General features: G+C 43.7%; 1 protein-coding gene across 5 annotated transcripts in view; it reads right to left on the bottom strand.

Annotated features, from left to right (window-relative positions):
• Positions 1–27,374, bottom strand: part of PTPRA (protein tyrosine phosphatase receptor type A) — a 258,209-nt gene extending 230,835 nt beyond the window's left edge. For 3 of the 5 annotated variants that reach the window (XM_043512763.1, XM_038398352.1, XM_038398351.1), the window contains exon 1: positions 25,691–25,989. The gene's annotated coding sequence lies outside the window, so the exon portion shown is untranslated. Of the gene's footprint in view, positions 1–25,690; positions 25,990–27,301 lie in introns of those variants that run through there. The other 2 variants (XM_043512765.1, XM_043512764.1) reach the window with 2 other exon arrangements.
• Positions 27,375–27,621: the final 247 nt, after the last annotated feature.

Below are 27,621 nucleotides of genomic sequence, written 5' to 3'. Positions count from 1 at the left end.
TGATACTTACCACAACTGTGCAGCAGAAGGGTAGAATATTCAGTCAGTAACAGAGCACTAACAGGGGGCCTGGCTACAGCACTTTATGCCCCTGTTGCCCAAAAGCAATGCAATCTTCTGAGGGAGGGCCTGGAGAGCCACTAGGCAGCTAGCAGCAGGTACACATTGCTGGGAACAGCTATGGTTCCTCTTTAAAGGAAAAATTGCATGTTGTCCACTACTCAATTCCCTTATGGCCACCCTGAAACATCTTGCCCTGCACTGTACAACTATTATTGCCTCTCTCCAGCCTGAACTAGTAGGGGAAAGCCAGGTTTTATCTTTGTGTTTGTTTGGTTTTTTTTTTTTTAAAGTTTGAATATGCTAGGTTTTTTATCTGAATCAGTTTTCTCAATGTGCAAGCTTGCAGCTTCTCTCAATTCACACAGAAGTCAAGGGGAGACAGAGGTGCCTGGCACCTGGCAGGATTGTGCATTTAGTTCCTGGGAGACAGAAGCCCATCAGCTGGTATGAAATTCATGGCCATTGTTTACCATGGACTGCACTGAATCTTAAAAGGAGCCATTCACCCATCTGCAATGCTCATTTCTGTTAATTAGCCATTTTGAATGTATAAAAGAGTAATTCTAGACCTGATGCTACCAGGATTTACAAGCTGCCTGTACAGGGTAATTATACAGTATTGGAAGTCTCCCCACTAGACCATTTGAAGCTATCCATTTTCATTTCCTCTCTCCAAACCAATGGGAGCAAACCCAAAAACCCAACCCACAAACCCCTTCCTAATTTTTAAACCAGAAGAATTAAATGCTTGCCCTGAAAACCATGTTTGTTTGTGTGATGAATACTAGCCGGGGGGGGGGGGGGGGGGGGGGGTGACCTGGCAGACTCTCGACAACACTTTCAGCATTTTTGTTGAAGTGGCAGGGGATGCAGGTGCCAAATATAACTAATGGAAACCTGAAACTTCACTCAGGTGCCAGGCCAGAGACTGGGTGACAAAGCAGATTCAGCAACAACAGGAAAACTGAGCAGTTAAGAAGCTTATCCATATTTTGTTTTTTGATTTCTGATGCTGGAGCGGTCTTTTTCTACACAGAACAGATGTAGCAAGGACAACAGTAGTGCTAGCTTCCCCACAGTCTATCATCATGGTATCTAACTCTGTCTCAAAGGTGTTCATTCTCCATGGTTAATATGACCTTGGCCACTCAACAGTTACAGTTGTGTGTTGTGGATAGCAGTCCACACAGAACAGAACTGGGCCACCAATTCACTCTACACGAGGGGTTCTCAGAGGGTCATGACTCCTTGGGGTCATGAGGTTATTATATGGGGGTTGCGAGGTTACTGAATGGGGGTCACAAGTACATGCCTCCCAGATATCACTTTTTACTATAGACGTACTGGCTATTAATGAACATACAAATACCACTTTTCATAGCAGAGTTACCCCCGCATTGCCACCCTGTCTTCTGCACTGCTGCTGGCAGTGGCACTGCTTGCAGAGCCACCCAGCTCTGAAGGCAGCACTGCAGCCAGTAAGGGTAGCAATGGTACACTAAGTCTGCTATGAAAAGTAATATTAATAAACATACAAATACCACTTGAAATAGTGTTAAATATAAATGCGTTTTTAATTTATAAGGGAGGGTCACTCTCAGAGGCTTGCTATGCGAAAGGGGTAGCCAGTACAAAAAGTTTGAGAACCCAGCTTTAAATTATTATAATCGATCATAGACTGGACTAAACAATGATGAAGTTGAGCTGGCAACCTAGAGGTGAAAAACTCCATATCCTGTTCCACATCACTTCAACCAAGCAATATTCTGGATGCCTACAGTACGTGTCCATGAAGATGACCACCAGTTGGAACAGCGCTTGAGCCTTCTGTCATCTGTCCAAATGCTAAAATGTAGTTTAAACATAATACAAAGGGATGGTAAGTGGAAGGAGGATGCATTGCTTGTCTACTGAGGGAACAACCTCTTTACATCTAGTAAGAGAAATGAATACATAAGCAACTCTAATTTGGAGCCAACAATGGGGTCTTCAGAAACATGGGTGATCTAATGAATGAGAAACACACAGAGTTATCCCAGTATCCAGCCTTCATATGTGAAGCACTACCTTCCCTGCTCCGAGTCTGATATAGAAAGGTCTTTCCAAGGTATCTGTGTCCCGCACATCGATGTCTGAATTCCTCTATCCCTAACACTGTAAATAGGCCCTGAGCAGCACTCTTCATATTACTTGTGCCTATTCACTTAAGCTGTTGTCAGCTACCAGGGCAGCCACTATGTTACGGCAGCCAACTGTCTCTTCCTGCATCAACTCTTGTAGTATTCTCACATATAGGAGTCCACCTGGGAGTCCACCCAGACCTACCCAAGTTAGGACTTAACTTAGTTTTAAACACAATTGATTAAATAGGAATTGCTTGATTGGACCAAGCACCAGATAGTCCTGTATCCTCTGGGTCAGTTACTAGTACCAGCTGCCTCAGGGTAAGCTGTAAGAAGCCTTGCAATAGGCAGTTATAGGATAACCTGCCCCTAGGGAAAGTTTCTCCTAGCCTCCATTAGTTAGAAATTGATGTGTGCCCGGAAACAAGAAACGCAGACACACTGGCAACCAAATGCTGTGATGACAATGTTAGTGCCCACACTGAACATTAGGATTATTTTCTGATTGTTTGCTCTATCTTGTACAGATGGTTAATAAGACTACAAACTTTGTCAAGAAACTATGCTATGGATTGCTGAGGGTTAGCCCCTAACAGAATTGCGTTCTTAAGCTGAAAAAAGACACATCCTTCTCCATGTGAAATCCACACTGGATAATAGGTCAAGTACATCTTCTGGCAAAAATCTACTGGACAACTACTGCTGAGCCCAGATGCAACCACCAGGGTTCTTTTTCACTATAGATGGAGCCTCAGTAACTATTTCATTTCTCGGGGTTGTGTATCATATCCTGTGTTCTGACTGATGAAAAAGTTGTTTGTTAACCTACCAGGAAATGACTGGTTTTTCCAATGCAGCCTGTTGGCTCTACACTGGAGCTGACTATACAAACTGTTCCTTACAGTTCTGGAAAGCATTGAACACAGTATGTGGTTGATTTTTTTGAGTCTTTTTTAGAATTAGCCTGTTTCATTAGTTAACAGTCAGTTAGTTAAAGCCTTTATAATGAGCCTTGGCTTTTCTTAGTTTAATTGCTTGGGACTGACTGGGTTGTTGATTTGTGTCGTTGGACAGGAAGATTTTTCTTCTAATGAGGGGCAAGACTGAAAATTCTACCTCTTGAAAGTCTTCCTCACAAAGGTGTAGTAAAAGAACACTCTTATGTCTGGCCACCTACCATGGAGCATCCAGGCGAGATGGCCTAGCACTTGTTTGAAAATACCTTAGGCGCTGAAACCACATAATCAAATGATAGCACAGCTGTCTCAGCCTTTCATATCTTTGTGGTAGACAAACTGAGTACAATGCAGTTTACAGTCTGTGTGTTTCAGATGAGACCTTATAAACCAATAGCCTCTGCTCTTGGTTGGCTGTTAAAATCCCATGGCCGTTTTTGCCAGAGTAAGCATTTGTCTGGTGTCTTTGCACAACACTGGAAAATTCTGCCCAAAATGCTCGTTGTTTTCTCCCCTATGGCTCAGAGATGAGCTCCCACTCAGGAATGTGAAGAGGGGCGGGGCGAGACAGAAAGTAGCTACATGGTAGCTACATCATGGAAGATGCTTGCTTATGGTGGCAGGTGACTCATTTCTGAGAAATCAAGGGGCATGACTCAAGTGGGGAAGAATCAGGGAACCAGTCATGTTCTACAGTGTTTCTCCTATTTCAAGGCCTGACTCTACTCCCTTGCACCAGTACAACCCCATTGATTTCAAGTTACATAATGGAGTTGAGAATCAGGCCCACAAAGCAGTGTAATACATTCACAAGACAATGTATGTTTTAATTCACTGCTCAGAGAAGCAACTTAACTGAGGCTATGACAAATTGCTGAGGGATCATCTCTGTACCTGGGACAAGGTAACAGGCCAATGCCAACCCAGCTCTGTGCTGGCAGTGCCAGGGTAAGGAGAGGCACAGAGTAGTCAAGATGATTTCCACTTTTTTTCCTGCCGTACCCCTCCATTCTTTGCTGCCATGCAATGAAGGGGGGCAGTGGTAGTGGATCCTTGCCAGAGTATTTGAAGCACTGTGAGGGTTGGGAATGTAAAGATATTTTTCCCCTACCTGCTGATCCCCTCAGCTGTCAGCACCTGTACAGAAGGACTGACAACAGATTATGGTCATTTCTCCAAGGTAGTGACATGTCTCCTAAACAAAAATGTTGGAGACTGAAAGCATGTTACTAAATGCTGAATTCAGAGTACAAAGTAGGGAAAGAGAAACCAGTTCTGTACAGGGGGACTGTCTAGCCCCTTCTTTTAAAAAAAAAAAAAAAGGGGGGGGGGGGGGGAAAGAACATCGGAAGTGACATGATATCCTTGGTTGGATTGTTGGTGTGGATGGAACTCAGGACCGCTGAATGTAAAAGCCTGCCCCTGAACTCTTGACACAAAGGACAAGGTCCACGAGAGAAAGAGAAACTCACAGCCTGTTACAGGGTGGACACTGTGTGTCTTCAAGAAATGCATGTAGACTCCTTCCTTACCAGCAGGCTGATAACGAGCTACAACACAGTTAGCTACAATCTTCATGGAAAACATATCAGAACCATTTATGTGAAATCTGGTATTGATTTTATAGAAGCCCTACCAACTATTTCACCTCATTATGACATTGCAAGTAGGTCAGTTTAAAATTGTGAGTATTTATAAACCTCCTGATGAAGCCTGGGAAATCACACCTCTACCAATATTTGTATATTCAACTACCTATGTTGGGGACTTCAGTTGCCACCACACCTCATGGGGCTACAAGAAAATCTGACAAAAATGGACTGGATGTCATATACTTGGCTTCTGTAAGTGATCTGTAGCTCTTGCATGACTCTAAACAGCCTGCAACCTTTTTTGCATAGTGGAAGCAGGGTTAATCTCCTGATCCCAGTAGGGACCCAAACTTATCAGACTCCTGTGGGAAAACTTCCCACACAACCAGCACCACCCCATTCTTACTCAGATCTGAGCGATGATTCTCATAGTAATCTCTAAGCTGGATGACTCTCACAAAACTGGATGACTGGGTAACAAAACGGCAGATGAAATTCAATATTGATAAATGCAAAGTAATGCACAGTAGAAAACAATCACAACTATACATACAAAATTATGGGATCTAGGTTAGCTGTTACCACTCAAGAAAGATCTTGGCCTCATTCTGGATAGTTCTCTAAAAATATCAACTCAATGTGCAGCAGCACTAAAAAAAGCTTACAATGTTAGGAACTATTAGGAAAGGGATCAATAATAAGAGTAATACATAAATCTATGTTACATCCCCACCCTGAATACTGGTTATGCCATCTCAAAAAAGATATTAAAATTGCAAGAGGTACAGAGAAGGGAAACAAAAATGATTATTAAAACAGCTTCCATATAAGGAGAGATTGAAAAGACTGGGACTTCTCAGCTTGGAAAAGAGACTACTAATGACAAAGGTCTATAAAATCATGAATGTTGTGGACAAAGTGAATAGAGAAGTGTTATTTGCCCCTTCACATAACACAAGAACCAGGGGTCATCTCATGCAATTAATATGCAGCATGTTTAATACTAAGATAAGGAAGTACTTACTCACATAATACAAAGTCAACCTGTGAAACTCATTGCCAGAGGATGTTGTGAAGGCCAAGGGAGTAACTGGGTTTAAAAAAAAAAAAAAATTGATAAATTCATGGAGGATAGGTCCATCCATGGCTATTAGCCAAGATGGTTAAGGATACAACCCCACACACTGGGTGTCTAAGCCTTGGACTGCCAGATGTTGGGACTGGACGACAGGGGATGGATCACTCGATGATTGCCCCATTCTGTTCTTTCCTTCTGAAGCATCTGGCATTGTCCAGAGTCAGAGATAGGATACTGGGCTAGTGGTCTCATCCAGCACGGCCATTCTTACATTCACTATCCCTAGGTTGCAGTGGAATTACAGAAGAGCAGACTGGGAAAAATAATAAAATAAAATAAAAAAATACTCAAGATGATAAATGAGCATGTAGTATATACACTACATAATATTTTGGTAGAAAACACATTCACTTCTCAAGAGCAATCTTCAAAGCAGTCATTACATCTATCCCACTTGGCTACCAAAAGACATACATACCCTAATTCAGAGGTAGGCAACCTATGGCAAGCATGCCAAAGGCGGCACACAAGCTGATTTTCAGTGGCACCCACACTGCCCGGGTCCTGGCCACCGGTCCGGGGGGCTCTGCGTTTTAATTTAATTTTAAATGAAGCTTAAACATTTTAAAAACCTTATTTACTTTACATAAAACAACGGTTTAGTTATACATTACAGACTTATAAAAAGAGACTCTCTAAAAACATTAAAATGTATACGCAAAACCTTAAATTAGAGTGAATAAATGAAGACTCGTCACACCACTTCTGAAAGGCTGCCGACCCCTGTCCTACTTCGATAAGGAATGTGCAGAACTTCTGAAACAGTGAAGAATCTGGAGACTCAAATATAACAAACTACCTCAATAACAACCTCAATGCCCGCTGCTGGGAACCTAGGAAGAAGTTACATCAAATATGGACATAGGGACTAGCAGGAAAGTGAAGTTACTCGTAAGGATGCTTGAAGCAGCACAGAAAAAACACGACCCATACATCAGTGTAAAGTGTCCCCAAACAGCATCACCATGCATCTAACTAATGTGGCAAAAACCAACAAGGATGAGCCCTTTGAGGAATCAGAACAGACGGAATGGAGAAGATATAGCTGGACAGACCTCAGAGCCAGGAAGACATTTATAGCCTCTCTCCACCGAGGAAGTAAAGAGAGTATTAAGCTGCATGAAAGCAGGAAAAGCATTAGGCCTTGATGAGATTTCATTGGAAATGTTGCTACACTTTGGTAAGAAAAACATAAAATGCATGTTTGTTCGTTCTGATGGCTTATATTTTAGGGACACTTTCGGTTAGCTCCTCAGGTTACATAAATATGTGTAGCTCAGTTGAAGTTCATAAAGAACCAGCACATGATACAAAGCCAGTTGAGTCATGAGTACGAGTAACTGACTTGCACACTTACCTACATGGACCACCTCACCAAGGTAACTCAGAAGATTAAAGGGCTTACTAAATAAGCTTGCATGCTCATCTTGGGGAGTTAATGTGCAGCCACTGAGCAGCTCTGCACTAGCTCTCTACTATTCCGTTGGAGAACACTGCACTCCTGTGTGCTTAAATTCTCCCCACAGAAAGCTAGTTAATGTAGAATTGAATCAAACTACAGTATACAACCTCCACCAGGGACTATGAGACCAACAGACACTGAGTGGCTACCAGCCCTTTCTAATATCTTGCCTTCTAACCAGGGCTTTAGAGCAGAGCCCAGAGCTGGAGCGCGGAGTAGCTCTGGAGCAGTGGAGCTGCAGGTTTTTACCTGGAGCTGGAGCCGAGCCAGAGCACAGCTCCAAAGCCCTGCCTCTAACAGCAGGCATTATACTGCAGCAAAGAACCTATGTAACAAAATCCAGGAGATACCACAACTATCACTTTTCAAAGATATATAGAAGGTGCCCTGCCACTGACTCATTAGCAGAAATTCAGTCTACACTATGTTATGGACCATCTCCATGGCAGACTGTCACACTAGCGAGCAGAATGGGAGCTGCTCTCTCTGTAGGAAATACCTCTCTCATCACTCAGGAACAGCTCTGTGTAGCTGTGGTGTGGCTGCTCACCTCGTGCTGGTCTACCAGGAGGACTTTCCAGAATCCACATTGTGATTGCAAAGTGATAAGCTATAAAATGGCTAAAACATGCAAGGGTGTGGTGCCTACCCAAGACCTTTTGGACTTTTTATTTTTTTAAATGTATACAGCTCTTATCTCCCTACTTTATATTTTGAACCATTTTCTATCTTTATTGTTCTACTTATGCATTTGTTAATAAGGCTCACCAACTTGCCAGCAGTAGCAGGTTCATCAACTCCTTTATATGGTTCAGCCACTATAGGGGGACACGGACCATTTTGACACCGTTACATTCACACCCATGTACCATCAAGCCATTTCCATGTCTCTGTGGTATACAGTACTATATAAGGAGGGAGAAGAACATTTACGCTGTAAACAGTGAAACACGCTATTTCAGGTGGGAACCATTCCTGAATCTGGAGGAGAATTTTCATTATTTTCCAACAGCTGAGACATTTCCTTTAAACATGGAAATCATCACTATCCCACTCACTGACAACTCTAGGACTTTTCTATTTTGGGCTAGAGAGAATACATATCAGAATTACATTGAGGATAAACCATCTGTAATTCATCTCTCCCCTGTACACGACTGGTATATGCCGTCAACTCTTATTCCTTTAGTTATAACTCTGTACATTGTGACTAACAAAGAGTTGGTAGGTTTTTTTTTTTAAATGTAAATGTATTAAGTACTCATAAGGGTGGATAAAAAATGTTTTTAAAGGAAAATCTGTTTATTTAAATACAAGATTTGATTGAAATTAAATACATTTTTAAATAAACCTATTTAAAAATAAATGTAAAGTGGGCAACCTATGTTAAGACCTACACTTACTAGAAATCTATTAAAATAATTTAAGTTAAATGCAAAAAATACTAAGCAGTACGTTTGCTGCTGAATTTTAAAGAAAGTTCCATTCGTTCAGTGGTTTGAGTCACTGGCTGAACACTGGAACTAGAGTTTGCTGAAGTACTAAACAGCTTTGGCCACCAGCAGTCTCTTCCACAGGGGCAGAGAGAACATTTTCTTCATTTCAGTGTATTCAACTAGTTCAGTTCAGTGACTAATTCATTCAAAGTTAAGCCAACAGGGCATTCAAGAATGAGAAAGCTAGTTTTCCTCTTCCACTCTATGAATAAAAACTAGGTGAGAATGGAGATCTACTAGTCGGAAAATCTCAAAGAAATTGTGACTGGCAACAATCAAGAAACTAACTATAGATATTTCCTCTGAAATAAATCAGTTTTAAATGAAAAATGCATTTTGATAAACATTTTCCCTACGTATTCAGCACATTTAAAGTAGTTTTGTTTAATAAAAAAATTAAATGCTGTTTTTGTAAATATTCAATTGAATTTCCATCTAAAGAGAGCCTGACACAAATGGGGGGCGGAGAATAAAAGAAAAGTCATCTAGTAAATAAGATGCATCATTCACCATTTTCTAACAATACAAATGTAAAAATTTAAGAATCTGAACACACTCACGTTAAACTATGTAATTGCTTAAATAATGTAAATAGATATACTGTATCCTCCTGGTTAACAAAAGCAGCATCAAGTTTAATGTAAAGGTTATATTGAGTTGTAAGTCAAGAAGTTTTAATGGTTACCAATCAATAAAAAAAAAATCCTCTCTTTGGGAAAGTAACTAAATAGTACAAATGAAAAAACATGATTAAAATCACTGATTTAAATCAAGGTTTTCTGCTATACACATATCTAATCAACCCTGACAAACGTCATATCAATTTCTACACTCCTCCCTAGACAAAAGATCTTGAAAGACTGCTCCTGGAAAAAAAAAAAAAAAACACACACACCACAAACCCCAAAAGCAGTATCAATCTGTTCATGCAGCTGCAGAGACAAGCCAGAGCTAATCATGCAGACTGCCTTCCTGCCTCTCTCTCCAACCTACCACCAGGTATAGCCTAAAAAAATAATCAGACCTGACTAATTCACAGCTTGGGCAGTCTTTACAGCTAGGTATTTGAAAGGTTTCATTGGTAACCAATCTGATAACATGTCTGTGCCAATGATTTATTAACCCAGAGATTTTCCCCTCCCGCAATCTGAATAAAAATAGGCATTTTGCAAACTCATTGAAATTAACCACAGCTCACTGTATTCGGCTAAAGTCTACTCTTTGGAGAAAATCTTGATTATTCATGTTTGCCAGTTTATTATTCATAATCAGTCCTAGGATATACTGTATTAATGTCTTCTGGAAACCAGACAATAAATTGCAGCATTTGGGAAGATGCAGCTATAAGTAGCCCAGAGCAGTACATGCTCATCTGGTGTTTTTTGGGATGAGGGCAGAATAAAGCCTGTGGTTCTAACCTGAGACTAACTGCATCTATCAACCACTGTGATTATATTATTCATAGATTCTAAGGCCACAAGGGAGCACTGTGATCATCTAGTCTGATCTCCTGAGTAACAAAGGTCATAGAACTTCTGCAAAATGATTCATTTGAATCAGATATTTTATAAAGACATTCAAACTTGATTTAAAAACTACCAGTGATTGAAAATCCACGTCAGCATATTTTATGAGTAAGCCTAAATTTATACTCCTAAAATCAATTGCTAGGCTACCTTAAAAAAGGTGACTTGTTTTCAAAGGTGATCAACTCCTGTAGCTCTTATAGACTTTTATTGGGGGTTGCGGGAGCTCAGGACCTTGGGGGGGGGGCGGTGGAAGGAGGAGAGGAGAATGTACTCAGACCACTTATGTATGTGCCTAAATATGGGCTTGAGGCTCTGACTTTAGGCAGTCTAATAAGAGAGGACTATCTGTTGATGTGGTACGAAGACTTTATTACTGACAGGTGGTGAGATCATTGGCAGATAGGCCAGTCCTTCAAACAAGCATTAATAGACATTTTATACCTCATTAGGGATCATCATGCATACTGAATATATCACAAATCTTGCAGAAAAGTATTTTACAAAGTTTTACTTTCCGGCTGTACAACTACTTACCACGAGTCCAAGTGTGCAGAACTTAGGGGAAGATAGAAATCACAACCAATGCATGTTAGAAGCCTCTAATCAAAAAGGTTACTTAAAGTAGCTTTTCCACACAGAATATCACTTCTTTAAAATCCTGGTATTTTGAGACTTCCAAGAGACAGAAGAAGTGTTAGAGGCAGTGGACTGGAGACTGAACTGGGACTTAAAAGGCCAGAATTCTATGCCTGATCCTTCAACTCACCTGCTGTGTAATCTTGGATGAGTCACTTCCCCTCTCTGTGCCTCCATTTCTCTTCCACCCCACCCCCCCCTTTGCTGGACTTATCCATTTAGATTGCGAGCTATTTGGGGCAGACACCGTTTCTCACTATGCATAGGCTTAGACGGATTAGATTTTTATCTGTAAATGTCATTTTCACCAACAAAACACAAATCAACCAAAAAATACTTCCATTGATAATCAAAATTTACAGATAAGCAAAGAAAAAAAAACTCGTTGCTTGAAAATTTAAGAGTTTCATTTAAGGATATTTACTTTGTCAACATCATACAAAATATGAAGTTTTATTACCATTAATAAATTGTAACTTTTTGAATCTCAACATCTGTCACTAAATAGTTGTCTGACCCATCCAATTTCCCACAACTGGGAGAATTTATATCTATAAAAACAAAAAACGCTTAAACAAAACGTATTATACAAGGGAAAAAAAATCTGCCAAGCCTGTTTGTACAGTGCCTCACAAAATGGAGCTGTGATGACGAATGTAATATGAGTGACCTTTTATATTACCAATATCATTACAAAATTGCAATGAATTTTACAAGATGTGCCATACAAGGTAACAGTGGAAAAGTTATGATTTGGTGAGCACGACAACCTTGTTTATACATATGCATCATACCTGCATCATGAGTTACAAATGTGTGATATGTGCATCTCAAACTTGTGCTGTGTTTCTGGGGGACACTCCCAGACAGACTGGCATCAGCATTATCTAGCCCATTTGATGGCATATCGAGGCAATCGGCTGTACAATTAACCCACTGAGAGAAGCCAAGGGCTACACCTATAAGTCAGCAGGACATATAGGGACATGTCTGTGGACAGGAGACTGAAAGAGCTTTTCCATTCCATGCGCTGTGAGTTTATGTTTGGGACAAAGGACGTACAAGCCATATGGCAAAGAATATAAAAAGGAACCTGCATCTTCTCCATTTTGTCTTCAATCATGCGTCTCACCTCTGGAGTAACTGCTCTACAAACCGAAGCTTTGAACAAAGGACTGACAGACACATCCAAGCTTTGGATGTGTTCCAGAGGGACTTTACAAGCCAGCAAACTCACCAGTGCTGCCAAGAACCCGATACGTGAACTGTGAAGTCATAGGTATGTAGCCGATTGCTTTGACCATTTAACAATTCTCATCTGTTTCATAATAAAACCATTAGTTTTAGATGGTAAAGGACTAGCTGGTAGTGTGATATTTTGGGTAAGATACAAACTAGTATTGATCTGATTATGTGGCTGGCCCTTTGGGGATCAGAACATTTTGTATAGTGAATAGAGCTTGAAATAACTTCTCACTTTACTAGACCGATTTGCTGATAGGGAGCCCAGAGACGGGAATGTAATAAAAAGGGCTTCTTGATAACCAGTGTGGGGGATCAGGAGCCCAGTTTGTTACTGGTGAGTGAATCTAACTTGTGTTAACCACCAGTTTTGGGGGAATCTTCTCTCCTTTTTGCAGCCTGCCCTGACTTTTGCATTCTCAGTGTGGGCTACTCAAGGCACCTCAGGTCACAGGAGCCCCAATATCTATTGGGAATTCTAAATGCTACAATGAAGAATAGAAGAAAGTACTGTCCGTTCCTTTAACAAACTGGAATCTTCCTTTGCCAGGCATACAGATCATGCTTCTAGTCCTGATGGTCTTGCTACACTGCACCTTAAACTTAGCACTGGTACAGGAGTGAATATCGCCTGCTCTGTTTCTCAGAGTGGTGTACTACTTCTTGGGTTGGTGGAGGGATTGCCACATTTAAGGGTTGGAAGGATGAAGAAAAATTTTTTTTTTTAAATCAGCTTGTAATAAAAAACAAAAACCACCACAACCAAAATTAGCAACTGTCTGTCTCACAAAAAAAGACATCAAAGACAAGAGTAAACTGTGTAGAAATAATGGGAAATATGGCAAGAGACCACCACCTGGCTTAACCAGGAGCTCTTCAATGAACGGAAGCTCAAAAGAGTCCTACAAAAAGTTGAAACTAGGTCAAATTACAAACAAATAGAAGAAGTATGTAGGGACAAAATTATAAAGGCCAAGGCATAAAATGAGATTAAACTAGCCAGAGACAAAGGGTAATACAGTAGAAGCAAAAGGCAGACCAAGGACAAGATAGGCTTGTTACTCAATGGGGGGGGGGGGGGGGGGAAGAGGGTGAGAGACAACAACAGAAAATGTGGAAATGGCAGAAGTGTTCCATGATTTTTTTTTGTTTCAGATTTTACAAAAAGGTTAGTAGCGATTGGACATCTAACATAGTGAATGCCAGTGAAAATGAAGTAGGATCAGAGACTAAAATAGGGAAAGAACAAGTTAAAAATTACTTAGACACATTAGATGTCTGCCCAGTGACTAGTGATGGTATCTCTGTCTCTCTCCCCCAGCCAATGGGAGCTGCGGGGGGCAGCGCCTGCAGCAGACAGAGCCAACAGCGTGCCTGCATGGGTCTCTCCTTCGCGGGCTGCAGTGGGGAGGTTCTCAGGACGCAGATGGCCTGCAGGATGGGACTTTGAGACCCCCTGAACTAAGGGAACAGGGTGTGAAGGATAAGGGCAGAGTGGTTCAGCAGATAGGACACAGGACTGAGACTTAAGTGACATGGGTTCTATTCCAATTGTGCCCATGGCTCTGCCACTGACCTACCGCATGACTCTAGGCAAGTCACTTCCCCTCTATGTCCGTTTCCCTTCCCATCCATTGTCTGCCTTGTGTATTTAGGTTGTAAGCTCTCAGTAGAGACTGTCTATTAAGTAAGTATCTGTACAGCATCTACAACAAGGCCCCCCGATCCCAGTTGGAGCCTCTAAGCAACACTAATACAGATTAGTAAATATTGCATCAGTAATAAAACTAGTTATATAATTTAGCTGTGTGCACAATCCGAGGGCTTCAAATCATCTGAAATCTCTCTCCCCACCCCACCCATTAGATCATCTGCTGACCATCTTAGCCATAACAAGTTGTCACAGCCATTTGTATGCACCTCTGTGACAAAACAGAAGTCACAAGCCCACAGTTCCACTAACCCAATTCCACAGACTATCTTAATGCTTTCCACTAATCCAGCAGTAATGTTAGAGTGGATCTTACAGATCCATAGAACAACCTAACAGCCCTTAAGGCTGGGGTGCTGAGACAAGATTTTTCAACAAGATCTGCTAGCATTTGTTTAGGAGTGGATGAGAGGACTTAAGTTTAAAAGGGAGTTGGGAAATCACTTAAAACAACTCTGAAGATTCTATTCATGCAAAAAATACCTTAGACTATTAAAATGGAAAGATCTAACTTATTATGTACAGTAAATGCGGTCTCTGATTACACAATGAAAACCTTGCTTGTTAATATCACTTTTGTTCCTACTCAATTTCACCTCCAGTTCTCATGCTCTGTGTCTCCATGTCTGCAATATTTATTGAAACATTACTAATAAGCCCGGGAGCAGCAACAAGGGAAGGGTATGAAGCCCAACTGGGACCCCATTTCTCAAGCCCTGAAGCCAGACATGCCCAGGGCACTAGCCCCATCCTGCCACCTACCCCAGCCATATGTGCTCAGAGGAGCTATTTTAAAAAAAAAAGCAGGACAGTCATCAGGACTCTCTCCCTGGATACGGGTGATATCAGACTGACTTGGAATATTAACTCTGGGCACCTTCTTCAGTTTACTGATTGGCTGTTGGATCCAAGCTGCACCCTCCTCTCCCAGATCCATTGGTCCAAGACACACAGTCCCAGCCCTTTCCCCTTCTCTTCAGATTCAATGTGTGTCTGTCTGTCCCACTCCATTGCTCCAATTAACTCATCCCTTCACCCAACCTCATCCCCTGCAATGCAATTTTAAAACTGAAAAAACCCAAACACAAAAATTGGAACAAAAGTGACTTTTGCCCACCATCGTTCAGCATACATGTTGCATCATTTTCCCCCACCCTTTTGTCTGTCATACCTATCTACACTGTAATCTCTTCAGGCCAGAAACTACTCGTACTATGCATACTACAACACCCAGCACAATGGGATCCTAATCCTCATTGGAGCTTCTAGAATTAGGATATCAATTTTGTATTCTGCATATGCAGGAGAAATCCTAGTTCCTACATTTTGGACCTGAACTACCCACTTGTGTGTCCAACTCTAGTCAGTTCTCAGGAAGGCAGGTTTTATAATTTTAGAACCTGAAATATCTAATTATTTCATAAGACTTATTTACCTTATCTCAGCAGTGAATGATGACAGGCATTTAAAAACTCTACTGTTTGGTAATTATTACCTTTGATACATAGGATTATTTCCTATACTGTACAGTACATAGTTTTGCAGTGGTCGATTTTTAGGACAAAAGGTAGGATTTAGATTTATTTTCTAGGATCTTTAAAAGGGCTCTACTTTTCACTGGAAGTGCACACTGGCATAAGAGAAGGTGGCTCCAATAGCAGGATTAGGGCTAACGTGCTCACATTGCTTAACAATGAAGTAATATTTTAAACTTTAGCCCCACTCCTATAATCTTTGCACTTGTCTCTGACAAACCCCTAAACATTTGACTCATCTGAGTGAGCATTATTCCCATTCCACAGTTGGGGGAACTGAAGCACTGAGACGAACTAGAATTTTCAGAGGCCTTGAGCTATCAGAGTTCCCACTAACTTTAATCCAAATTGTGGCTGCTCAACATCTCTGAAAGAGACATACCCAATGTCACACAATCTGTCAATAGAGTCATTAACAGACCCCAAGCTGCTAGACCGTGCTATCTCACACAAGACAGACAAAATAATCCCACCCTGAAGATGTTACGGTCCAACACCACAAGCAGGTAAAAGATAGTACAAGATAGAAGGTTATAGATGGTCTTTGCAGAGGTTTCCAGGAGCATTTTAGAGGAGGAGAGAGAGCTTGGCAGATGGTTAACCAAGAACAAGGACAATGATGATATGAAGGACAGGAACGATTAGGAGTGATGGTAGGGAAGACATGTAACTGGAGGTGGCATGCTACAAGTAAATATTTTCAGGATATGGGCAAGTTTTGATTGTAAATACAAGTTTCAAGGCACTGCTTTGCACTAATGCTAACATTTCCCAACAAGTTCACATAAGCATCTTAAAACAGGGTTCTCAGCGTAATGAAGAGGTTTCTTAATAAATACTAACTTTTGTACCTTTCATCCCAAAAGTTAGAACCATAGGAATTGCAATACTAGACCAGTATCTGGCAGTATCAGCTGCTTCAGAGAAAGATACATGAAGCCATGTAGAAGCCAGTCATGAAATACTACTGAGGAGATTAGGAAGAAAGATACCCTGTATACCCTTTCTTCCTAATCTCCTCAGTAGCGATTGAGTACAAGAGTTTATATCCCATACCTGTAATATCAATCCTACTTAATGTAATTTCTGATGTTCCCATTACCCATGTAGATGTCTTAATTCTTTTTTCAATCCCAAAGCACTTCACAAACACACACATTGGACTCCTGTATCTATACACATTTAATCCACCCTTCACCCACCAGTAAAATGCAGCTCTAAGTAGTAAGATTCTGCGGTCAGATTGCAGATGGAAAGACAACTGATAGCTGATAGCACATGTGATGCTGACAGACCAGGTGCCAGCTCAGCCCAAGGTCCCCAAGCCTTGGTGGAACACTGACAAATACCATGGCTAAAATCAGTCCAGCTCACCTGTGCATTAGTACTGGTAAAATATACAGTAGAACTGTGAGTATGTGTTTAGTACTCAGACTTTATGGAATGCTTGTAAATTGTCCATCCATTAATCTTGCTTATAACATCTGCATCCCATATGATAAGGTAGTATTTGAGCGTTTGCAGTGTAAGCCTCAGTAACTGTATAAATCACCAGACAGAAGAGACTTTAACTAGTGTGAAGTGCCGATCTCCAATAGAAGGTGTTACATCCTGTCCAACAACGAAGGTCCTATCCTGACCTTCCAGAAATTATCCTGAAATCACAGGTCTATCTAATACAGAAACTGAAACTGTGGCTGCTGCACAGAGGGGGTGCTGCAGCAGCCTCCACCCCGCCTAGTTCCAGCACCTGTTTTGAAGTAATTTCCATTATTATACAGGGTTTACAGTTTGGTTCAATAGCTCTCAGCATCCCCACCATAAAAATTATTCTAGCACCTCTGCTGCTGCTGCCCTATTTATCATTTTTAGCACAGTAGGTTTTCCCAGGGAAATCTTGTCAGATCATGGTGCAAATTTCACGTCTCATTTTCAAGAGTTATAAGAGTTGGGTGGAGTGAGGTATATAAAGATTGCTCCCTATCATTCAGAAACTAATGCTCTGGTAGAAAGACTCAATGGGACACTGAAGTCTACGCTGAGGATGTATGTTACCTGATGAGAGAATGACAGATGCGTTTCTCCCTTATTTGTTATTCACATACAGGCATTACTACAAGAGTCTATAAGGTCTGCCTCCTTTGATCTCCTTTACAGGAGACAGGTGAAGGAACCTCTACATTTAATTTGAGGCTCTTGGAAAGGGAATACAGAAGAGTCTGGACAGCCTGTAAGGCAGCATATCACTCATCTTAAAGAGAATCTAAAGACTGATGGACTTAGGCATTTCAGAAATCTTGGTATAACAAGCATGCTGGAGAAAGATCTTTTGAGATGGGGGACGTGGTGTTGTTGATTCCAGTAAGAAAGAACAAAATGCAAGATTGTTTGGAGGGACCTTTTGAGATGACAGATAGCGCGAATGAGGTCATGTCTAATGTAGTGAAATCCCAAGGCTGAAGAGCTGTGCAAACAGTACATGTCAATAGATTAAAAAGTTTACCATAAAAGAGAGTTGGTAGTGAATACAGTTTGTTTTGTTGACTCAAAAGCAGGAGATGCTGGCCCTCCTGAAATACCAGAGGCAGGTTTTTTCCAGCGTACCAAGTTCAACTATGAAAACAGTGCATTCCATAGAAACTACAGACCAGATGATATGGACTATGGCCTGTGAAAAGGGCTTCTAAAATATAAAAGAGGTTTTGTCTAAAGAGCCAGTATTAGTTAACCCTAATTTCATAGCTAATCATAGGCTGGGATGGGGGACACGAGGCGCACCACTGCCTTCTTGAGTGAAGAACTGACCCTCACTGAAGAGATCTATTCTGTCATTGAGAGGGAATGCTATAACATAGTTTGTGCTGTTAAGCAACTTTAAGCCTTAACTGTATAATAAAAAATTAAAGGTTATAACAGACCACTGCCTACTTGCATGGTTGCACTTAGCCAAAGAGACCAATTCCAGACTACACTGGTGCCTAGCTCTAGATGGAAGTCATCCATATCAAAGAAAAAGAAAAGGTAATGGCAAATTGTGTCAGATTCTACCCTTATGTTCACCACTTTTATAAAATTATGATAAATTTTGTGCAAAATATGTCTTGTGAGGTATTTGAAAACTCAATTCTCTGATCATTATTATCCTGGTAAAATGTGTGGCAATATTGTACGGTCATAAGATTCTACTGTATGATGTTACTAAGGGATATTTCAAACCTGGGTAAGCATCCCAAACCAGTTCCTCAGAGACAAAAGGCAAAGAAATGCCTCAGCCAGGTGTCAACAAAATCAGCTGGACAATCAGCTGGGTAAGCAGCCATTCTTCCGCAGGAAGAGGGGTATGAGAGAAATTTACATTTTAGCCAACAGACTTGCTGTCACCTGAACCCCAGCTGGAGATGATTCTCAAAAGAAGAGAAAATGCTATAAGAAGGGAGAACAGAGGAGACAAATCACCTCTCTTCCCTCATCCCTATCTAAACCAGGTCAGTTGCAACAGTGAGAGATGTAAGGTGCAACTGACCTCCAGTAAGTGACTGGTTCTTTGGAACCTGAATACTATTGTGATCCTTGGTTTAAGGGACTATCACAAAGGTAAACTTACCTGGGTGGCAACATAGATTGGAGTAGGCAAGGGAAATTGTCTGTGATTCCATGTTAAGGCCGTTATAGTGCATGAGGAGTTTACACCCGATAACTGGTTGATTGTAAATTCTATATTTAGATTTCACCAATGTGGGATTTGTGCCCCATTTCCTAACAGTCTGCCCTGAGGTTGGTACTCATGCTCAAATCACTGCAGAGCACCTTGACAGCACTCTACCTAAACTCTGAATACAGCAGCGGGGTGCTTCCACTAAAATGATCAGCAATGACATGGCATGATAGTAGCAAAACAGTTAATAGCGCTCAAGTGACTCAGCCCACTGTCATGAACACAGGCAGTTCCAAAATCTGTAGACAGGCAGAAAAATAGAGCTGAGAGAAGTGGGAAGACATCGCTGTACCTGGAAATTTGAAAAATTACTCTGCAAAAATAAGGGCAGGACTACATTTTATCTTAAATGAAAAATCATAGAATTCACTTTATCAGGGCGACATCCTGCATAATAGGCCAGAGAATTTCATCTAGTGATTCTTGCATGTGGCTTAAAGTTTATGGCTGAACTAGAGAATCTTTCATAACATTCTATACTGCACAAACTAGTAATGCCACCGGAACGGTGCTAGCCCATCACACCAGTTAATGCCAGCTGCAGGGGAAGCAACAACTGGTTAAGACACAGTAACTCTATACAAGACCTTAAAACAGGAACTGGGGAATTTTGGCCAACCAGATTTAATAAACCAGGCATGGATGACAATGAGTCTACTCCACTAATAGTCCTGTGACAATTTGGTGATCACAAGAGGTCCGTGCCTGGGGGTTTAAATCTCATCTGAAAAACTGATGAGCAAGGAGCTCTGGCATATCACCACTGTAGCTCACACAACTCCTCATACTTGCATCTCTTACACATCAAGAATATTTTGCAATACCAACTAGCAGCATTGAAGTATGAGCAATCATTGCTCACAACATTGTCCTTCCCTCTAAACTACACACAGCCTGTAACTTAGTCTGCAATCATACTAGAATAAGTCAGTGAAGGGAGTTTGGAGAGGATTTTAGTGTTTGGCTGGGACAGAGGAGATTAAAGAGGTTGTTCCATTAGGATGCTGGTGTTGGTCTTTGACTGATAATCTGGATCGGTGTAATATGCACCACTTTGTTATCGGATTGTTGTGTTTTGTTTTAGAGAATTCAGGGTCATATATTTTATTAGTCTAAGAACAATACAGCAAGGTAGATGCCAGGGAAGTGGTGTCCCTGGGAATGAGAAACACCTCTCACGGTTCCTGCTGATTTGACAAAGTATTTTGCCTAGTCTTTGTAAGTACCCACAACCCACCCAAAGCTTCACAGCAAGATCCCCTACCCCACCCACAAAATCCCTCAGGGCCAGGCCTCCCCACCAGAGTCAAGCCCACAGGGTAGTGAGGAAGCAGAGGTAGGGGTGTTACCAGACACTCTCTTCCCCCCCCCACCATGGACCATTACCAATACCTTTCCATGCACTCTCCTCTGACTTCCAGCAGAACAGCCACATTTGTGCCTACTACACCACTATGTACCCAGGACATACTCCAGTGTAAAAATGGAGTAACTACTGGTTTCTGGGAGTCATCCTAAATTAACACTCATGTTAGTCAGATCAGAATTTGTCCCAGGCCCACCATGACCAAATTTTCAGAGAGTTTTCCCACATCCAGGATCAGACCAAGACAACTTGCCCTCCCTGCTCTTAAACGCTCATGGGCAGTCCTGAAACTCCCTAAATTGCATTTAGTTCAAGAGAAAAGGAGGGTTTCACACCTGCCAAAAGCAGCATAGAATGTAGTCATTAAATATCAGCACGGTGGATAATATAAAGGCCACACCTGGAAGCACATCCACCCTGTATTTAAACAGAGGCTTTTATAGGTAGAAACCAAACGGGTTTCCCTCTTCCATTTGAAGTGGCCCTCAAAAAATTTTTTGGCATCCTTGAGAAAGGAGGGGGAAGGAGAAGAGGCCTGCACAGAAATACTGATACCCAGCCCTTATGTCTCTTCTCCCCCCACAGCCTTGGAAATTTGATCCTATACTGCATAATTCACAGGTATCCCATGCAGCATGGAGAGGATGACAACAGCTTGCTTCCGATGCTGGCTGGAAATAATTAAATCCTCCTGTGGAGAGTACACACAAGTGACCCTGGAAAATGTGCTTAGAAGACAGAAGGAAATGAACAAACATGGCTGCTCATCACACTGGCTGCAAAGACCACTAAAAAAGGCACCTAGATTGTTATGAGCATGCTGGAGCAATTGCAGTTAAAATTAAAAAGGAAAAGAGGAGCTGCAGTCCGATTGCATGTTTTAATTCCTAATCCCCTTTGTCCCATGCACAGAGCTTGGAGCTAGGCAGCTCTTGTTGATCTGCCGTTAAATATTTTAAAAATGTAATATATTTTGGCCAACACACACAGAGCAAAATAAAAACTTCTCTGCAGGAAGGACAACATTGCTTTTACATATCTATCAGCTTGTTCTGTGGCACTAAGCATTGCAGATTCTAGCTAGCATGCATGCCACCCTCTCTACCATTATTCTTTCTCTTCTAGAAATCACCAAACAAACAGAAGAGAAACCCCAAAAACATTTCCGTAGCTTCCTGAATGCTCTCAGCAAAATATTAATCAACAGCAGATAGAAATGAAACATCTCTCTCTTGCTAACACACACAACGAACGATTACAAAACTGGAAGAGCACTCAGACTGTAGGACAGAACTGAATTAAGCTCTAGAGGCCCATAGCAGGGTTAGCATCTTCCAGTTTGGAACAAAAAACCCAGCAACCCCACAGCAGAGTGGTTGAGCAAAGCATAGGACCCTCCTTCACTCCCGTCCCCTCCCCTCCCCTCACAAAAGAACCACTGGGATCTAGTTAAAATGGAAGCAAGATTAAAATGGTCCAGGATTCTTTTCACACGGATATCTGCTATTTCCAGATTTTAATGTCACTCCATATTTAGCAGGAGAAAAAAAGCCTCCCTTCCTTCCTGTCACATTTTCCATTCTTGATGACATCCCAGATGATCAGAAATAAGTAAATCTTCATCTGAGCTGGGGCTTTCCACCAAGGCGTGCGAGAGCAAAAGCCAGTGTTACTTACAAAAGTTTGGAGCAGTTAATACTACATTACATATGCATGCACACCCCCATCTCACTTCCCAAGGCAGGTAGGGAGAGATCTACCCTATGGAAAACATACTATTTAGCCGACATCAGCTATGTTTGACAGAATTCTACAGGTCCCTTCCCACCTTCAGGTATTAAATTTGTATCGGGGGGGGGGGGGGGAAGAGAAGAGAAGGTGGTGAGGAAAGGGAATTTTAAAAATAAAAGGCCAGATCCTTATCTGGTGCAGTCAGCATGGTTCTCCATTGACTTCCACAGGAGATGTAGGTTCCCAGCACCTCTCAGGGTTGGGTTCTGAGGCCCACATTCTCAGCTGGCATAAATCAGTGGGAACCATACTGAATTATACCAGATGAGAATCTGGCCCCCTAATTCAAGCCATTTGTTATTTGTTTTCCCTTATGTTAAGTAACAACTTCACACAACACTGTGGGGCTTAAGCCATGCAACAGTGTTACAGAACGCAGCACTGATACTCAGTCTATTACACAGCAATTTAATTCCTGCCCCGCATAGTCTATTTTGTCATTATATTTGTGTACAGCACCCAACACAATAGGGCCTGTTCCCTGCTGGGGGGGCTTCCACGTACTACCGCCGGGGGTTGCTGTTCAGGGACTCTAGAATTATTTTCCCCCCACTCTGCTTGTACCAAGATTTCCACTAACAGAAGCATCACTTTCCTCAGTGCATTCAGCCAAAGTGGCCACAGTCTCTCATTCCAGCTTCCTTTCCACTTGGTGACCTGGATGTCAGAAGAACTTTCCTCTTCATCTGTCATTTAGACTGCAAATAGGGTGATTTTGGGGGACAAGAGGATTAAATAAAATAAGACAGGCCTGGTTTACACACTAACAGCCATTTTTAACTTGCACAGAACGTTCAGCCTCTGAGTATTAGCCAACCATAATACCACCCTCTGTAAGATATGCAGGTATCATCTCCATTTTACAGATGGGGGATCCGAGACAGAAATATAAAGTGACTTGCCCAAGGCCACAGGGCAAGTTATTGGCAAAATGAGGAAGAAAACTCAGGAGCTCCACCTCTCAGGCCTCTGCTCTAACTAGTAGACAGCACTCTCTCCCTTTAATAAGTAGAACGTATATATGAATCTAGGATGAGAAAGGATAGTCTTGTAATCAAGACAGTGAACTAGAACCAAGGCACTGGGTTGTGACTCAGGAGATCTGGATTCAATTCTCAGCTCCCTGAGTGACGTAGGCAAATCACATAAAAGACCGCCAACCATGCAATATTCTCGCCATGAGCAGACACCAAGAGTGCAGACCCCCACTGAAATTAGCAGGGTTCCAAGTGGGTTATACAGAACTCACTGCACCATCCGAGCCTTACTCACTCTGTGCCTCTGTTCCCCTCTCTGCAAAATGGGAATAATAACGTCTCTTCCACACTTTGTCCATCTTGTCTGTTTAGATTGCAAATTCTTTGGGGAGGAACCATCTGCGTGCGTCTGTAGAGCACCTAGCACAATGGAGCATTGATCTTTTCTTAGACTTCCAGATGCTATTGTAGTATAAACAATTACACACACACACACACACACACACCCCTCCTCCACCTCAATATCTGAAATTTTGTCTATACTTGGAAATTTACCAAAATAATTATTGGTCTTTGTCACGTTTCTCCCCTGCCCCTCTTTTTGGGGTGGAAGTGGTGGTGAGTAGAGAGAATGGGAATAGTCTCAACAACATATCTTAATTAATCAATCCTCATAAAGAGCTTGCATATGAACAGTACTACATATTTGTACTACCACTAAGATTTTATATATTTTAACAGCACTTGAATTTGTGGCCCTGTTCGTGCCCTGTGTGGAACATGGGCAGAATGCTGCATCTACACAGCAGGCTACTCTGTTCAGGATATGGACCTAAATATGAAATTAAATCTCAATCCTGCTCTCACTGCAGTCTACAGAAAAGTTCCCTCTTGAGTTCAATGGAAGCAGGATGGTGACCAGAGTATTTGTCATATTACACACCCATCTGTAATCCCTCCCTGGACATCTGCGCATCTTGCATTTGGGACTCTTTGCATCGCACTTCTTCCCCCACAGTGAGGAATACATATGATGGAAGAGATGGGATTGTATTTCTAAAAATCAGAGTGAACTGAGAAAGTAAAAATAAAAGTTTTTCCAAAGGCCAGTATTCAGGAGGGAGGGAGCAGCTGATTGAGATCATTTACTCTATAAGCTGCTCTGAACCTGATAAATCACCTAGAAAACAGAAGAGTAAGTTTGGTCTTAGCCTAAATCACTTGAATAGTCATCTAAAATGACAGCTGCGCTTGTTTACACTAGGACTGAATTTAAGACCAATTGCCTACGACATTTTCCACTGATATCCCTTTTTCTCCATTCCACACCAAGCCCCTCTCCTCCAACCTGCTCCATATGGATGCACAGAGCCTCATTGTGCCTCCATGGAACAGTTTCCAGGATTGGGCTCAAGTAAGGGCCCGCTCTTGTGAAGTCAGTGGGAGTTTGGGCACTGCACACATAGCCAGAAAGAGGCCAGCCCTCCAACTAACAACGGTTTTAACGATTACATAGCTGTGAAACGCAACTCCTATAACATAGCATAATAGAGAGACAAGCACTTAGGACTTGTCTACACTTGAAACGCGACAGCTGCGCAGCTACAGTGCTTCTGTGGGGGATCAGACACTACCTGTGCCACTGTTGGCACAGATAACCCTCCCGGAGAAGCGATAGCTAAACGGATGGAAAGATTCCTCTGTGAGCCTGCTGCTCTCTATACAGGGATTTACGCTGGCTTAACTATGCCACTCAGAAAGGTGGCTTTTTCACACCCCTGAGCGATGTACTTAAGCAGACTTCATTTTCGGGTGCAGACCAGGCCTCAGACACCACGGTGATGGGCCAGGTACAAGAACCCGAACAAGGCAGCGAGATTTCAGCTGAGCACCACAAACCTCCTCAGAGGGAGGAGGGTTTTTCAAGCCGAGGGTCCACCCAGCGCCGCGGCAGGCTCTAACGGAGGGGGGGGGGCGGCACTGGGAATACCTGTCCCGCCCCTAGAGGGGGCATGTCAGACGCACAATCACGCCCCCCCCCACCCCCCGGGGGCGGCCGAACGGCGGGCAGCGCGCAGGCCGGAGGGGGCCTTCGCCGTGGAAGTTGCCCAGCGGATGGACAGGGAGGTCCGCAGCGCCCTCCGGGGGCGGGCTCGTCCCCAGCACATCGCCTCCCGCCGGTCCCATCCCCCCCGGGCCAGGGCGGAGACCAGCCGGCCAACCCGCTCAGCCGCAGACACCCGGCCGCCCCGTTCCGCACGCGGATCCGGGCCCGGGGTCCCCCTCCTGCCCCGGGATACGCGGAGAAGCCCCCAGGCCCTCGCCGGGCAAGCCAGGGCGCGCTGCCCGCTCACTCACCCTGCCGCGGGGACGGCGCGCGACGAGCCGCCAGTGACTCCGGCGTGACTCCGCAGCGGCCCGTGGAGCCAGAGCATTTACCCCGCTCGCTCCACCCCCGCGGAGGAGGAGGAGGAGGAGGGGGGGGGGTCTCCTCGCCTCAGCACCCCGCCGCGGGGCTCGGCGCCCCCGCAGCCTCCCCGCCGTGGGGCCGCTCCATGCGCGGCGCGCGAGTGACAGGCCGGCGGCGGCTGAGGAGAAAAGTTCCCGCAAGCGCGTCCCCCCAGCCGGGCAGCTTCCGCTCTGCCGCGGAGCCTCCTTCGCGGGGGCACGCACCACGCGCCCCTGTAAGCCGCCCTCCCATTGGCCGATCAGACGTCCGCGCTGATTGGCCGCCGACGGGGGCTCCTCCCCCACCTCCCCTTCGTCTTGGGCCTGTGAATTTTGAATGCGCGGCGGGGCCGGGGGCGCGTGACGGGGACGCGGACGGGGCTGGCGCGCGCAGGTTGCCGCAGCCTGACCACAGGGTCGCCGCACCGCCAGGGGTCCGCACTGGGCAAGCGCCCCGCGCGCGACTCGCCCAGCGCCCGCACAGGCCGCTGCAATCCCAGTGCTTGGCACCCTCTATCCCCGGCAGTGCGCCCCCAGTCTGTCCTACAGCCCCACTGCTATTCCAGTGCTGGGCACCCACATAGCTCTGCCAGTGCACCCACCAGTCCCCTGCAATCCCAGAGCCAGACCCACCCAGCCCTGCCAGTGCACCCCCAGCCCCCTGCAATCCCAGTGCCTAACAATCCCAGCCTGACCCACAGATCCCTGAAATCCCAGAGCCCTGCCAGAGCACCTCCTCCTGACCCACAGATCCCTGCAATCCCAGGGCTGCGCACCCCCACAGCCCTGCCAATGCACCTCCAGCCGAACAGCCCCTCTGCTATTCCAGTGCTGGGCACCCTCATAGCTCTGCCAGTGCACCCACCAGTCCCCTGCAATCCCAGAGCCAGACCCACCCAGCCCTGCCAGTGCACCCCCAGCCCCCTGCAATCCCAGTGCCTAACAATCCCAGCCTGACCCACAGATCCCTGAAATCCCAGAGCCCTGCCAGAGCACCTCCTCCTGACCCACAGATCCCTGCAATCCCAGGGCTGCGCACCCCCACAGCCCTGCCAATGCACCTCCAGCCGAACAGCCCCTCTGCTATTCCAGTGCTGGGCACCCTCATAGCTCTGCCAGCACCCCACCCTACTGACTGACAGCCTCTATGCTTTTCTAGTGCTGGGCTCTTCCTATGCTCTCTAGTCCTGAGCTGCACTTCCTCCTGACCCCTTCTTGTCCTGAGCACCCACACATGGCTTGGCCTATGCATCCCAGTCCTGACACATGCTCATTCTGATGTTCAAATCCTGGGCTCCCTTCACATCTGCCAATGCACCACAGAAGTGACCTATATTAAAACCTCCAGTTATTCCACTCATGGATCTTCATTCAGCTCTGCCAAGTCTCTACAATATTCCTGAATGTTCCAGTCCTGGGTTTATACTCTCCTTGATCCTGACTTACAACACACTGCTGTTCCAGACCCAGGTCCCCAAGATAGTTATGTCAGTGCACCTCAAACCTCCTCACTTTCCTCACCTGTCCTTGTACTCCTAGGTCTCATTTCAGTTGAAACTGCTAGTATTCTGAACTGTGTTGCAGACTGTCATGATTACAGGTTTCAGAGTAGCAGCCATGTTAGTCTGTATTCGCAAAAAGAAAAGGAGTACTTGTGGCACCTTAGAAACTAACAAATTTATTTGAGCATAAGCTTTCGTGAGCTACAGCTCACTTCACAACAAGTACTCCTTTTCTTTTTACTGTCATGATTGTACACCACACTAATATTTATTTGCCACCTAAGCTATGATTTCTATGATTTAAGTCCTAGAGATGAGCCCCAATGCACTAGCTCCACT

Source organism: Dermochelys coriacea, chromosome 4 (genome assembly GCF_009764565.3).
Source record: "Dermochelys coriacea isolate rDerCor1 chromosome 4, rDerCor1.pri.v4, whole genome shotgun sequence".
NCBI lineage: Eukaryota > Metazoa > Chordata > Testudines > Dermochelyidae > Dermochelys > Dermochelys coriacea.
The sequence above is the reverse complement of the archived record's forward strand: the minus strand, read 5'-3'. Positions and strand labels throughout refer to the sequence as shown.